This window comes from Sitodiplosis mosellana, unplaced genomic scaffold (assembly GCF_009176505.1).
Source record: "Sitodiplosis mosellana isolate CC-2019 unplaced genomic scaffold, AAFC_SMos_1.0 Smas_scaffold_6102, whole genome shotgun sequence".
NCBI lineage: Eukaryota > Metazoa > Arthropoda > Insecta > Diptera > Cecidomyiidae > Sitodiplosis > Sitodiplosis mosellana.
In genome coordinates, this window is record NW_022601343.1 from 1,330,378 (window position 1) to 1,342,641 (window position 12,264).

The following is a 12,264-nucleotide window of genomic DNA, read 5'->3' on the forward strand; positions in this document are numbered from 1 at the left end:
GAGAGAGAGAGAGAGAGAGAGAGAGAGAGAGAGAGAGAGAGAGAGAGCAGAAATAGTGCACACATAAAATGTCAAATGCGTTTGCTTGAGTTGCCAACGCCTCAATGCGAGCAACAGTAGCAGCCAAATTGTTTTTCAGTGGGCTCAATGCAAAATAGACATGTTTCATTCACATCGGGTGCAAGCATTTCTGCAAATCCAGCCAATTTTCTTACGACAACGGTGAAACAACACACTGCAACGACGTGAAATTCAATTTGGACGATCTGAGTGATATGACGGCAATTGAACTGAACAATCCAAATAATAACATTGCCATAATTATATGAATAAATTTTGGACAGTGCCTGTTCCAGAGTAGAGCATAACGAGCATATTCATAAGTACGGTTAATACACACACACAGCGCAACGTCGACATCGCATTTAGCCACGCTATGCTATCTCACCATCAAAGAATTTTTCCGTTTGCATTGTGGGTCGACAAGCGGGCGCTCTGGTTGGATGATTTATTAGGAATGACGGAACGCAAAACCGTTGGAAATCGTTAAAAACCGTCGTCAAATGAGAAAGGTAAACATTAGGTGGAAAGATTTAATTGTAAAACAACCTATAGCACCTTCCATCATTAAGTGCCCATAAGTATTGTGCCCCTTTGCATGCTAATAGGGGAGAGAAAAAGAGACACTCCACTACCCTTTTACTTTGTCGTTCATTTCATTCGGCGCGCGTTTCGTAGATTACACGGTATCTGTCCACAATTACTATTATGATTTTTTTTTACCAACGCCAAGCTCGAACTTTAATGGCTTTATCTTTTTAGCTCGCTCTCTCCCATTCTTGCTTCTTCTTGTATTTTTCATTCAACATGAAAAAAAGCAATATAAGTTATTGAAATTTTGCGCGTCACATTGCATTTATGTCTTTGTTTGCTTTTGCAATTTCCATTATCTATCCTTTCTCTCTCTCTACCCCTTGTGTGTTTGCTTTTCTGGTGTTCGTCATAGACTGTTTACCCTTCAACGAATTGTTGTGTTGCATTTCTTTGTCTCAAAGTGCAGAAAAAAAAATGGAAGAACAAGAAGAAGATGAACCAACAAAAAAGTATGGTGAGAAAGTCAACACCGAAAAATCTGAACACAATGAATTTGCTGTAGCAGCAGCAGCACCAAAAGAAATGACACAGGAATCCGGATGACTTAAATCCAGCATTAAATGTGTTGTTTTTGTGTTCAAATGAAAATGAAGCGACGTGAGCACAGGTGCTTTTAAATTTTATAACGAAATATCTTCTGGGTGAAGGAAGACGACGCGTTTTAGTATCACATAACTGAATAATCGTTGTTGAGAAATGGCAATGCGCACATTGCAAACTAATGTGACCATTCAACTTGCTCGGACTCGAGCGAATGCATAAATTTGTGTTATTTGAAATCAAGCGAACATTTTCTTTCAATTTTTCGTCCGTCTGTCGATGTTGATAGCAGTTCCAGTTTTTATTACGTTTTGTGCGAGGGTCATTTCACGAATGAAAAAGGAGCATTCGTTACTTGCTGCATTTGCTTTCGTACCCGATTTTTCATTTGTTTGTTGAAATTTGAGGATGCGCGCATACAATTCCATTAAAGTGTTTTCCCTTGCCATTTATTTCTCGGTAGTAATGGATCGAAATTTCAGTGTCGTTCCGAATAAAAATGGCATGGTTACGAGATTGATGAAGAAAAATCAACAACATAATGCGCTTCGCTTCGCGCTTTTTTTTCTGCCAGTCACCGAATATCAAATAATTGAATTTATTATTCTATGACACCTTCACCAAGTACATTCGTTAATGCATTCGTCCAAAAGTCACATTCATTTGTTTATATCGCATATAACGCTACCTGTGTGTCTGCCAACACGCACACCAAGAACAATTAGTCGTTTAAATCGATAATTTTCCTTTGATATTTTCTATTTTTCTTTAAAACGTAATTCGTTTCCCTCATGTCATAAATTTAATTTGGCTTCATTCATCCACAAGAGCAAATTAAAAGAGAACTCTGCGTCACCTGCTCCACAAATTCGTTGGAGCCCATTACATAGACATAGACAGAGATAGATCTACATGAAGACATTTCATGGAGCGGTTGATGAACGAATTTCATCTGTTCCATCGTATATCTCTGGGCCTTTCCCATATGGAAAGGTAAAGTGATAGAAAGAGAAAAAGTTAAACCTCCTATTATTCGGGGCGATTCTCCGAGTTAGTCACACACATCTTTCCATATTTTTAGCGTTGCCATCGACGCGAGTTCGGCGGTGAGCATCCACGCCATTGTTTGTGTTTGCGTATGCATTTTTTTGTTAGCGCTTTTGCCCGGTCGCATTGAAGTAAAGTGAAGTGAAGATCACACGATAAGATAAAACAAAAGCAACGATGTCACCCACTTTTTCCCATTTTGCGCTCATCGTCAACAAGCGTTTTCTTCTCGCCCTGGCCATTACGTTCACACTCCGTTTGATGGCCCCCCCCAATTACTCTGCCTTTTGCAGTCTCTTTTTTTCTCTCGCTCTCTCGTTTTCTCTTTTTCCGTTTAATTCGCATGCGAGTTTCTTTATCTTTTTGTGAATGCTGAATCGTCGCCGTGGTCGTTGTCGTTGTCATCGTCATCATTGCCGTCGTTGTCGTTGTTGGCCGCTTCTTCTCCAAATACATAATTCAATTTTTCCAATTTACATTTTGATATTCATTTCTATATTTTCGGCGTAGGGCGCGAACGTATTTGTTGGTCGCTTTCGCCACTTGATTCGCATCGTTTAATAGTGTTACACTCAAGTTCTGAGACTGTGTTTGTTCGAATTTGCATTCAAAATCTTTTAAAAGCTCCTATTATTAGATTCTTTTCGTCGTTTCTTATTTGCTTTTTTCCACAAAATGTGTGATTTTCCCGTCCCTTTTTGTCAGTTATTCTTTGCTCTGGCAGCAAAACAGGCGGCTGCAAATACAAACCATTTCGATGACAGTGAGAATAAAACTGGAAATGAGAGAGAGTGGCGAGTGGGAGAGAGGTAGATGCAAAGGCAAATAGCGAGTAAAAAGAAGAAGAAGAAGAAGAAGAAAAAACGTAATCGAAACGATAGTGTGATGGGAATGATGTGAATATATTTTGTGGACTGATCTTTATCGAATTCCTTTTCGTTAGTTTTTCGGTGGTAGTGTAAACGGAAGAGCTTCGAGCGCATTTTCTATAAATTTTCAGCGATTTATACCTATTTAACTGCAGACTTTCACTTCACATAATTTCTACTTGATCCCAATACTAACGCGATTTTTCCCTTAAGTAACCCTTGAATGAGTTCCGTCTTTTCTTCGTCTGCCATTTCAATGGCATTTCCGGGCGTTCATGTGTACACAAAAGCGACGCATACAGACAGAGTCGTTTTAATTTTAATTGAATTTTCACAAAATTTTTCTCAAGACACACTCATGCTCTTTACTCCGTATGCATCTACTGCTGCTAAATTTTCGCTCAACACAAAACATTGGAGCTGATTTGGGCTGCTGCTACTGCTGTTAATGCTGATGCTAGTGCAGCAACGATGACAAGTCTTCTTCTACCAGTGATTTTTGCATATTTTTCCCGTTTGTTGTCAGAACACAAAAAGTCGTCTGAATAAAAACGTCAGTAGTAAATAGCAATTGTTATGTACGAACTGTGTGCACAATATGAACATGTCGTCATAACATCGTGCCATCAAATGAACTGTGCACAATTTTCTGACTCGACGCAGTCAATGGTTGATCCAACAGGACACGGAATATACACAGCACATACACATACCCATACCAAGATAACACGGTACTCATTTTCGTGTGCATTTAAAACGAAAGCACTTGAATCGTAATGGATTTAACTAGTTTTTTTTAACTTTATTTTCAGCGATTGAGTGTGCTAAAGTCAATTTCATATCAGACCCTCAAGCGTTTGTATTTTCAGTAGATTTTTTGGTCTCGTTTACCAGTGAAATGAGACAAATTATCTGCATCATTATTCCATATCTACTTGGTCATTTAAATAGCTTGAATAAATTCATTTACGTTCGTGTCGTTTCCGTGGTTTTTTTTTTGGTCGTCGTTCAGGGTTCCTCGTAGAAATAACTATTGATCTCTCGACCGGTAAACGCACATAAGCCCCATGTTTGAGAATGGGGCATTATTACCTGTGGCATAGTTTCATGTGACAATTGGGCGTAACAATGCAATCAAAATTTCATTTTATTGACATTCGAATGAATAGAAACAAACAAAAAAAAACTCAAACACATTTCTCACTCAAACGTTTTATTGAAGTTTCCTGCTTCTTTATCGATTTTCAATTTGGTGTTCAAATGATATGGACACCATGATGTGCGTATGTTTGTTTGCTCAGTTAGGAGTTATCACACTGCTTGAATATACAGTTGAACTAATTTTCGGTTGAAATTTCAATTCTACATTCGGGTAGATTGGTATATTTATGTGTGCGTGTTAATTTTTCAAGTGTTCATTAACATTCGAGAAAAAAAAAGACCATCCAAAAGGAGTCGAAAAAAAACCAATCGACATCCGGATTATAATTTCCCGAACCGTATTAAAGTTTTATTCATTTCATTTCATTTTTTTCTTCGTTCATGTGCTGTTTTATTTTATTTAGGCATATGAAACCCTATCTAATCGTATGAACGATCCAAACAAAGGTTGATAGGATTTGAATTGGATATTGGAGATTCAAGTGAAATCCAATTTTAATTGAAAGACTTAAAAAGACGCGTGTCACAGCACGTTTCTACTTCACTGTTCTGCACCATCACATACAGTTAGTTCATTTGGCTTGCTCATTCGTTTTGCTCCGGCTGTTGTTAGCATTCTCTCTCTCTCCCTCTCTCTCTCTCTCTCTCTCTCTCTCTCGCTCTCTTGCCTCGTTACCGAAGTCATTCCGGCCATTTATTTACCATCCCATTTGATTTCGTTTTTAAATTATTGTTTTGCCCTTTTCTACACATTGCCATTTGCACGAAAATCCATTGCCGTATGCCGGGTATAAGCGTAAATTATTATTTTGTTATTTTTGGCAGTTGCATGAGTAAATAGAAAACGTTTACCGCCCAGAACAAATGTTCGGTGCATATTGAGCAAGAAAAATGGTCTTTGATCTGGTTCAATTGGATGCGTAGTGAGCGCATGCCAGTCGGTATGCAATATTTCCGAAATCCCCGGCATGATTTCGCTCACATTTTGAATATCGTTATATTATCTGATGTTGTTTTTCTTTTGAGCCAGGCAGTCATTGCTGCTGCCGCTGCCGTCAAATCAATTTTCATGCGCCAATGTTTTCTGTATTTTTTTTCATTTTGTTGCTGTGTAATGATGATGGTGCGGCGTCTCTTTCATTGCACGAATGAGCCCAATCACGTATATGTATGTGAATTGGAAACAGAAAAATCCCTTCGTTACACTTCAAGCAAAACCCTTTTGCCTTTTCTCGCCTTTCAACTCTTCAACATCTGAAATTCTACTCGATTTAATATTTCTCTACTTTCACCTTTCTACATCACCATTTCAATGGTGCAGAGAATTAAAATGTTTTCAGACTACGTTTCATTTTGAACTCCTCACGAATCCTGATCCATTCAGCCGTGCCGTCTTTCGCACAACTAGGATCTAACAGTGCCAGCTATAAAAAAAGCGAAACAAAGAACTCATGTGTGTTGTTGTTGTTGTTTTTATTTTGTTCTGTCTCACTGCTATAGTACGCATTTCAATTCAAACGAAATGCATGCTCTATTCGACAGAAAATGGAAAAACATAAACAAATCGTCAGACACACAAACATGCACGCACACACAGAACACACACTAAATCCTATTCATTTCAGAGATTATTTTTTTCGGTTCTTTCATATGTCATTCGGATGATTGTTCTGCAAAGTCTTGTTAAAAATGTAACATTTTTCTCTACCACCGATTCCTTCATTCGATCGAATAGAAGCAATTCAATACCGTTTTGGAATTGTGTGTATATGTCGTATGTGTGTGCGTTTGTGTTGCTATTGTTGTAGTTTGCTAGTTTCGTTTGTCGAATTTACACGTTTTCGATTTGCTATCCTTTTTGGCGTGTATTAAATGTGTGCATTTGCCATAGCATTAACAAGGCGGTTAGGTTGCGTTTGCGTTTATGTTGTATGTTGTGTGTATGGTTTCTGACAAAATCTGATATGGATTTACACCTTTGTTGTGTTGTTGGTTCTTTGTTAACATCTTCGTTGTCGCCGGTTGTCGTTGTCGTTGTCGTTGTCATCGTATCTCTCTCTCTCTCTCTAGCTATATGTCGCTGCTTGCATGTGTGTATGTGTGATTACGTAGTTTTTTTATATTTGGCTGCGCCAGTTTGGAATACAACGCGTTATTTATGAATATCATTGCAACTAAATAAGTGCTAACGATACGGAAAAAGAAGAGAGCATTTTGATCTGATGAAGGAACATGTCTAACAAATGAATGCACCGCTAAAAGTGTTTCGCTTCTCTTTTATTTTCCGCAATGAAATCCATTGCAAACACACGATGTAATCCACGAGCTAACCAAATTTTGATGGAAACACACTTGAATAAAAAGGTTTCCAAAAACGAGAAAAGCCGAAACAGCAAGAATAAAGATAGCGCGAACAAAGGGTGGAGGACGAGAGCAAAGCGAGCGAATGAGTGAGTGAGCGAGCGGAAAAAAGGTAAGAAAAATCGAAACAAACGCGACAAGGGAGAGCAAAAAGACAGATAGACAGGCAGTCAGTGAGAGTAGATCCTCGTCCGATAGCAAATTCATTCAAATTGATTCACATTAAGATTATCCACAAAGAAAAATAGCAAAACGACAATTCTATTTATTCAATGTGTGTCATTACTGTGCATATATTCTAGCTGCAGGCGACGACTTATTCGTTCGAGATTCGATTGACGAATGAGTGTATGGGAGAGAGTGAGAGCAGAGCAGAGCAAAGCGAACACAACCCAAACCCACTGCACAAATTCACCAATCAATTCAATCGATTTTTTGTGCTACGCTTGTTTTATAGCTTGCGTCGCCTGTTTGTGTGAACTGCTTTGGCACTCCAGAATGTTTATTGATTCCAATAAAGGATACAATCAAACGAAACGAAGGATTTATTTTGGCGATGCTATTATAGAAGAGGCGAACAAAAAAAGTATATACATTCTTTTTCCCTTATTCATTTCGATCTTCATACATTTGAGAACACAGTCCGAGAGACGAGCAACAAAGTACAGACAACAAAAACAGCAGCAGCAACATTTAGACGAGAATTGATATCGAAAACGAAAGGAATCCACGAAATGAATTTCCGACGATTTTTAATTCGTTTTGATTATCTTTGTTCATTTTATGAATGCATTTTCGGCGGCTTATTGTTGTTCCCACGAACGGAGTGCGCGCATCGAAAACGGTTGTTCTGGCGTTTCTTTATTTTGTTGTTGTTGTTTTTGTTGAAGGAAATTTCAACGGTGGTTATTAATTTATCAATGCATATACATCAACGTATGCAATGTCCGATAAGTGGTCATTGAGTGGTACGGCAATGGCAATGTCAGGTCATTTGGACATTCCGTTTACCAAACGATAAGCAAATTGAAATTGTATGCATATGATAACTGCAACTTATCGGTCATATGGAATATTTTAATACAGAAATGTTGTCTTCAGCTGTATGTTCACTTAAATTTGTTGTGAGTCGATTTAGCCCGTTTGTTACTGTTGTTCGGGCCTGACAACAATTTCAAATCGAAGATCGGTTAATATTGTAGTGTGCGTGTGTGTATTGGTGAGACTCATTCTTTCAATTTATCGAATGTTTGCCGACGCATTTGACGCTGCTGCTATTTTCATCAAATAAATGGAACAATAAGTTTTTAGTATGGGTTGACAAAAGACGGTGCATCTGCTTGATTCTTATTGAAATGCGTCGCATTTTGTAGAAAAAAAATGTATTTTCACGTTTAATGTTTGCATTCTCTTGGACCCACTTCGTAGATTTGTTCGTACAAATGGTAGCTATTATCTCAGTTTCGTGTAAATTGTATTATACTTTCGAAATATTTGAAAACTGTTTTTCGATTGTATTTACACGGATCTCTAAAAACAATATGAAGCTATTACGAATGAAGCGAGCGAGCGAGAGAGAGAGAGAGAGAGAAAGAGAGAGAAATGCTATACTTTTTGTAGGTCTATTTGAATATTCAAAATGAGATTTCACATTATAATTTTCAAATATTTTAACAATGAAAAAACAAAACGTACACACATCTAGGTACGTACAGACGATTTTGGATGTGAGATTTCACTTGGTGTATTTGGCCCGCGTCTTCGTGTATCTCAGTTTGTTTTTATGTGCATATATGTTTACTTCAGTTGACGTGAGAAAATCACAATATTTTCCGACGAGAAACAATAAATTTCGCTTTTGCTATTGTGTTTCCTATTATTACTTTTATTATTTATTAAATGCTTTGGCTGTAGCTGTTGTTCTACCGCCATTTGGTTTTGCCCGAAGAAGCAATGCCGCTGTGGCCAAAAGACTCGCCGTCGTCGTTCTTTTACGTTGTTTTTGCTACTTTTTTTTCTGTGTGTTGTTCATGTTCTAGCAACCACTAATTATGAAGCGAAATGAGTGATGCAAGTGTGTTAGACTCGCACACGCACGAAAACATAGTATTTACAGAGTTGTTGTTGCGCTCTCGCTCTCTGTCGCCCTGTCTCTCGATTCACATCACATTTCTCTTCATTCCAACCTTACCATTATTTCGAATCGTTCGCCTACGAATGCAACAACACTTTGTGTTTGTTTTTATAAATTATTATCGTAATTTTTATATTATTTATCTCGTGCCTTTTGAATTGTCTTTCATTTTGGCTCTCAAATGTTGAACTGTGTGCGGCTACCACTTGTATCTCTCATATTTGCCGTGTTTTTCTCTCTCCGTCAAACGTTTTGTTTTTTCCCTTCGCTTTGGTTTGTTTCGATTATATTTTTCTCTTCTTGTGGAAGTGTATATTTTCGCTCAAAAATCGACGAAAATAACAAAGCAAATGGATGGAACGGAACAAAAAATGAAACAAAATTGTAAATTTGGTCTAGATCTGGGCACAATAGCTGCCGCCGGGTCGCGCACTCGCCACTTGAACATGTAGTGCTGTGTATTACGTGCAATATAAAAACTCGAATAGACAACAATTGTTTTGTATTTGTTGGACGGTTTTTTTCCCTGCACTTCTTCGCATTCATTTCATTATGAATTATGACATGACACATGTTTCTCTGGACTTTTATTACTTGAATTGCCTGATTCCGAATTCAAAAATAAATAAATAAAAGCGAAATGCGAAAATCGCTTCTTTGCTGGATCATTGCATTGGATTGTCGGTGTTTGTTGTTGTTTTTGCTGCTGCTGTCGCCGCGAAAATGTCACTTCTCACTTTTAAAATGGAGTCAGCGTTTGCTTGACCCTGGCTTTCTTTCTCTCTCTCGCACACACATTCATATTCTTCGCAAACGATATCTTTCAGTTTTGCGGTGGATTTTCACATTCGTTTTTTTTCATGCGCTTTTTGTCATCTTTTACATTGTGAGCGATAAATTTTCTATCGCGTTTTTCTTCTTCTTGAAAGTACGTGGCCGACGTTTGTTATTATTTTGCGGGGCATTTGGAGATTTGTTTTGCCCGGTAAATCATTGCACAGCAAAGAAATGCTCGGTTCGCACTTGGCGAGTGTATCGGCATCGTGATCAGCACAAGTGCTGTACGCTTTATACAGACTCGAGTATATAATGACAAAACCATACACACGAAAAAGAGTGCTTAGCAGGAAAGGGAGTGCAAAGAAGTGAAGCGAACGAATAAAAAAAAACCGAATAAACTAAGAATTATCAGGCACAAGTAAATTTAATTAATTTTTGGTTTATTTCCACAGAAGAAAAAAACCACAGCTACAATCATGGGAACCCAGGGCAATAACAATATTTGGATGTTTAGCGCAATTTCCCCTTTGAAGAAAATAAATGTTAAACCTCACACCAGTCATAGAATGGAACAGTATAGAACTTTATAAGTAACTGGTGACATTCCATTTACTTGACCGTTTATATTATTCCCTCATTCTTCGTTCACCACACTTTGTTCGCTTTGCTGGTGTTTTCGGTCGAAAAATCGAAATTCACTGGAATAACCGCGTTATGATATTTTTGGTCATTTTTTATTTGTTCTGTGTGTTGCTGTGTGTGTCTAGCTCTTGTTTTATGAATATATGTCGTTATATATGACACTTTACTCAATATTCTAAACCACAAATGCGGAGATTTCTTTTGCTGACTCATAATGTGATATCCTATGCATTTGCATAATTTATATTATTCAAGCTTTGCCTTTGCTCGCTCGCTCGCTCGCTCGCACACGCAGTCAGCAATCAGAACATTAAGAAAAACAATTAGTCACCGCAGCCAATAAAAAGTCAAATAAGAAATGGAATGTCATATCGTCCCCTATTGAAATATTCAATATATATGTATATACTTCCGAATGGGCAATGCACACACACACACACACACACACACACACACACACAGTGTGATAAAAGTCTGTTCCATTTATCGGTATCCAATTATCTTAATGCGAGATACACTCGGACATTGGGATACCGAACTAAACAGAGCCGAAATATACTGTACGCTCACTGCCCAGTGTCTTTTCGATTTACTTAATTCACAATGATAACAACAAACAGAAGAAAAAATAGAAACAAAAGTAAAACAACACAAAACCAAATCAAACCAAACCAAAATCAAATCTTTTTGTTCAACATTTACATGCTATCTATGTTTTGAATGACTGAACTGCAATTAACTAACCGTTTATGGGCAAACGTACCGTCAAAGAGAATCACTGAGAAGTTTTACCAACAATCTCAAATAAGAATTCGTTCTCGTTCCAATTTGCTTGAGTCTATTTGATTGAATCGCCAGAAGGAAACAAAAACACACACACAATTCAGATCAAAGTCACTTCAAATACACCAAAACTATAAATCACTTCGCCTGATATTAGCGACAACTGTGAGTGCATCAATTTGAATAATTTTCCACTTAATTTTCTTTTTTTGAATTTTTCGAATTCGTTTTTGCACCGAATTTTTTCAAGCATGTCAAATCAAAACACGGATATTCACATTTCGATCCTCAATTTCCAACATGAGACAGTTTGGTTGGATTTTCTTTTCACTTGCCGGGAGATTTCGCATCAATTCATCAATCTGATTCACTGATTTTTTTTCTTCTTTGTTTCGTTATCAGTTCTCTCTAAAAACATAAATTCCTATGATGATTGCTTTTCATTTTGCTCTCCTCTTACTGGTTTGATACGTGGAGATAATTAGTTTACCGAAAATACTTATAATCGCAAACTCATCAAACGAAATTCCTTTCTTTCTTTGTTTGTTTGTTTATTTTTTGTTGGCAACTTCAACAAATTTCCACAAAAAAAATAATTGTTAGCGGATAAAAGAGCACCGACGGTATGTACCAATGTTGATGCAATGCTGGCAAATATATTCGCAGAATGTCAAACGTGCGAAAATTGCCAATTTTCGCAGAATCAACAAAGAGAAACTGTGAAACACCAATCCACCCACGAACTATGAACAATACACCGAAATATATTATTTATATCAACTTTATAAATTGAAAATGCCAAACAATTTTCTGTTGAAAATCAATTTTCTTATTCTGTGTTTATTGATTTTGATTAAAATATGTAACCATTTCAAAGTAACAATTTTTCACGTTTTTTTCTTACTCTCTATCGCGGTTTTGCGCAAAATTTTTCATCAGTCCATAATAGCGATAGTACTTGGTCGAAATGATTCAGAAATCACGAAATCGAAAATAATAATTCGAATTAAACGCGTCGACTGTGAACACACATGTAGTTCGGGCATATTCTATATGCATACTGTCGCTGTAACAACGGTTTCGAATCAGTTTGGGTTCAATGTTATTTGCCGTTGGTGCTGCAAGCTGCTGCTGTGTCTGCGCTTACGAAGGGGAAGCCAACGCAAGCAAGCAGTGAACACACGCTGAAGACTATAACAAAACAGCGTGTCGGTCGTAGCGGGCGAAAGGAATGGTGAAAGAAGAAAAAAATGATTCATTCGGATGCGTTGCTTGGTTTGTGTGCGAAATGAG

At 37.5% G+C, this 12,264-nt stretch overlaps 1 protein-coding gene across 4 annotated transcripts in view; it reads right to left on the minus strand.

Moving 5' to 3' along the window:
- LOC129573606 (MOXD1 homolog 2) overlaps positions 1-12,033 on the minus strand; it is a 221,248-nt gene extending 209,215 nt beyond the window's left edge. For 2 of the 4 annotated variants that reach the window (XM_055454361.1, XM_055454358.1), the window contains exon 1: positions 10,933-12,008. The gene's annotated coding sequence lies outside the window, so the exon portion shown is untranslated. Of the gene's footprint in view, positions 1-10,932 lie in introns of all 4 variants that reach the window. The other 2 variants (XM_055454359.1, XM_055454360.1) reach the window with 2 other exon arrangements.
- Between the last annotated feature and the right edge of the window lie 231 nt (positions 12,034-12,264).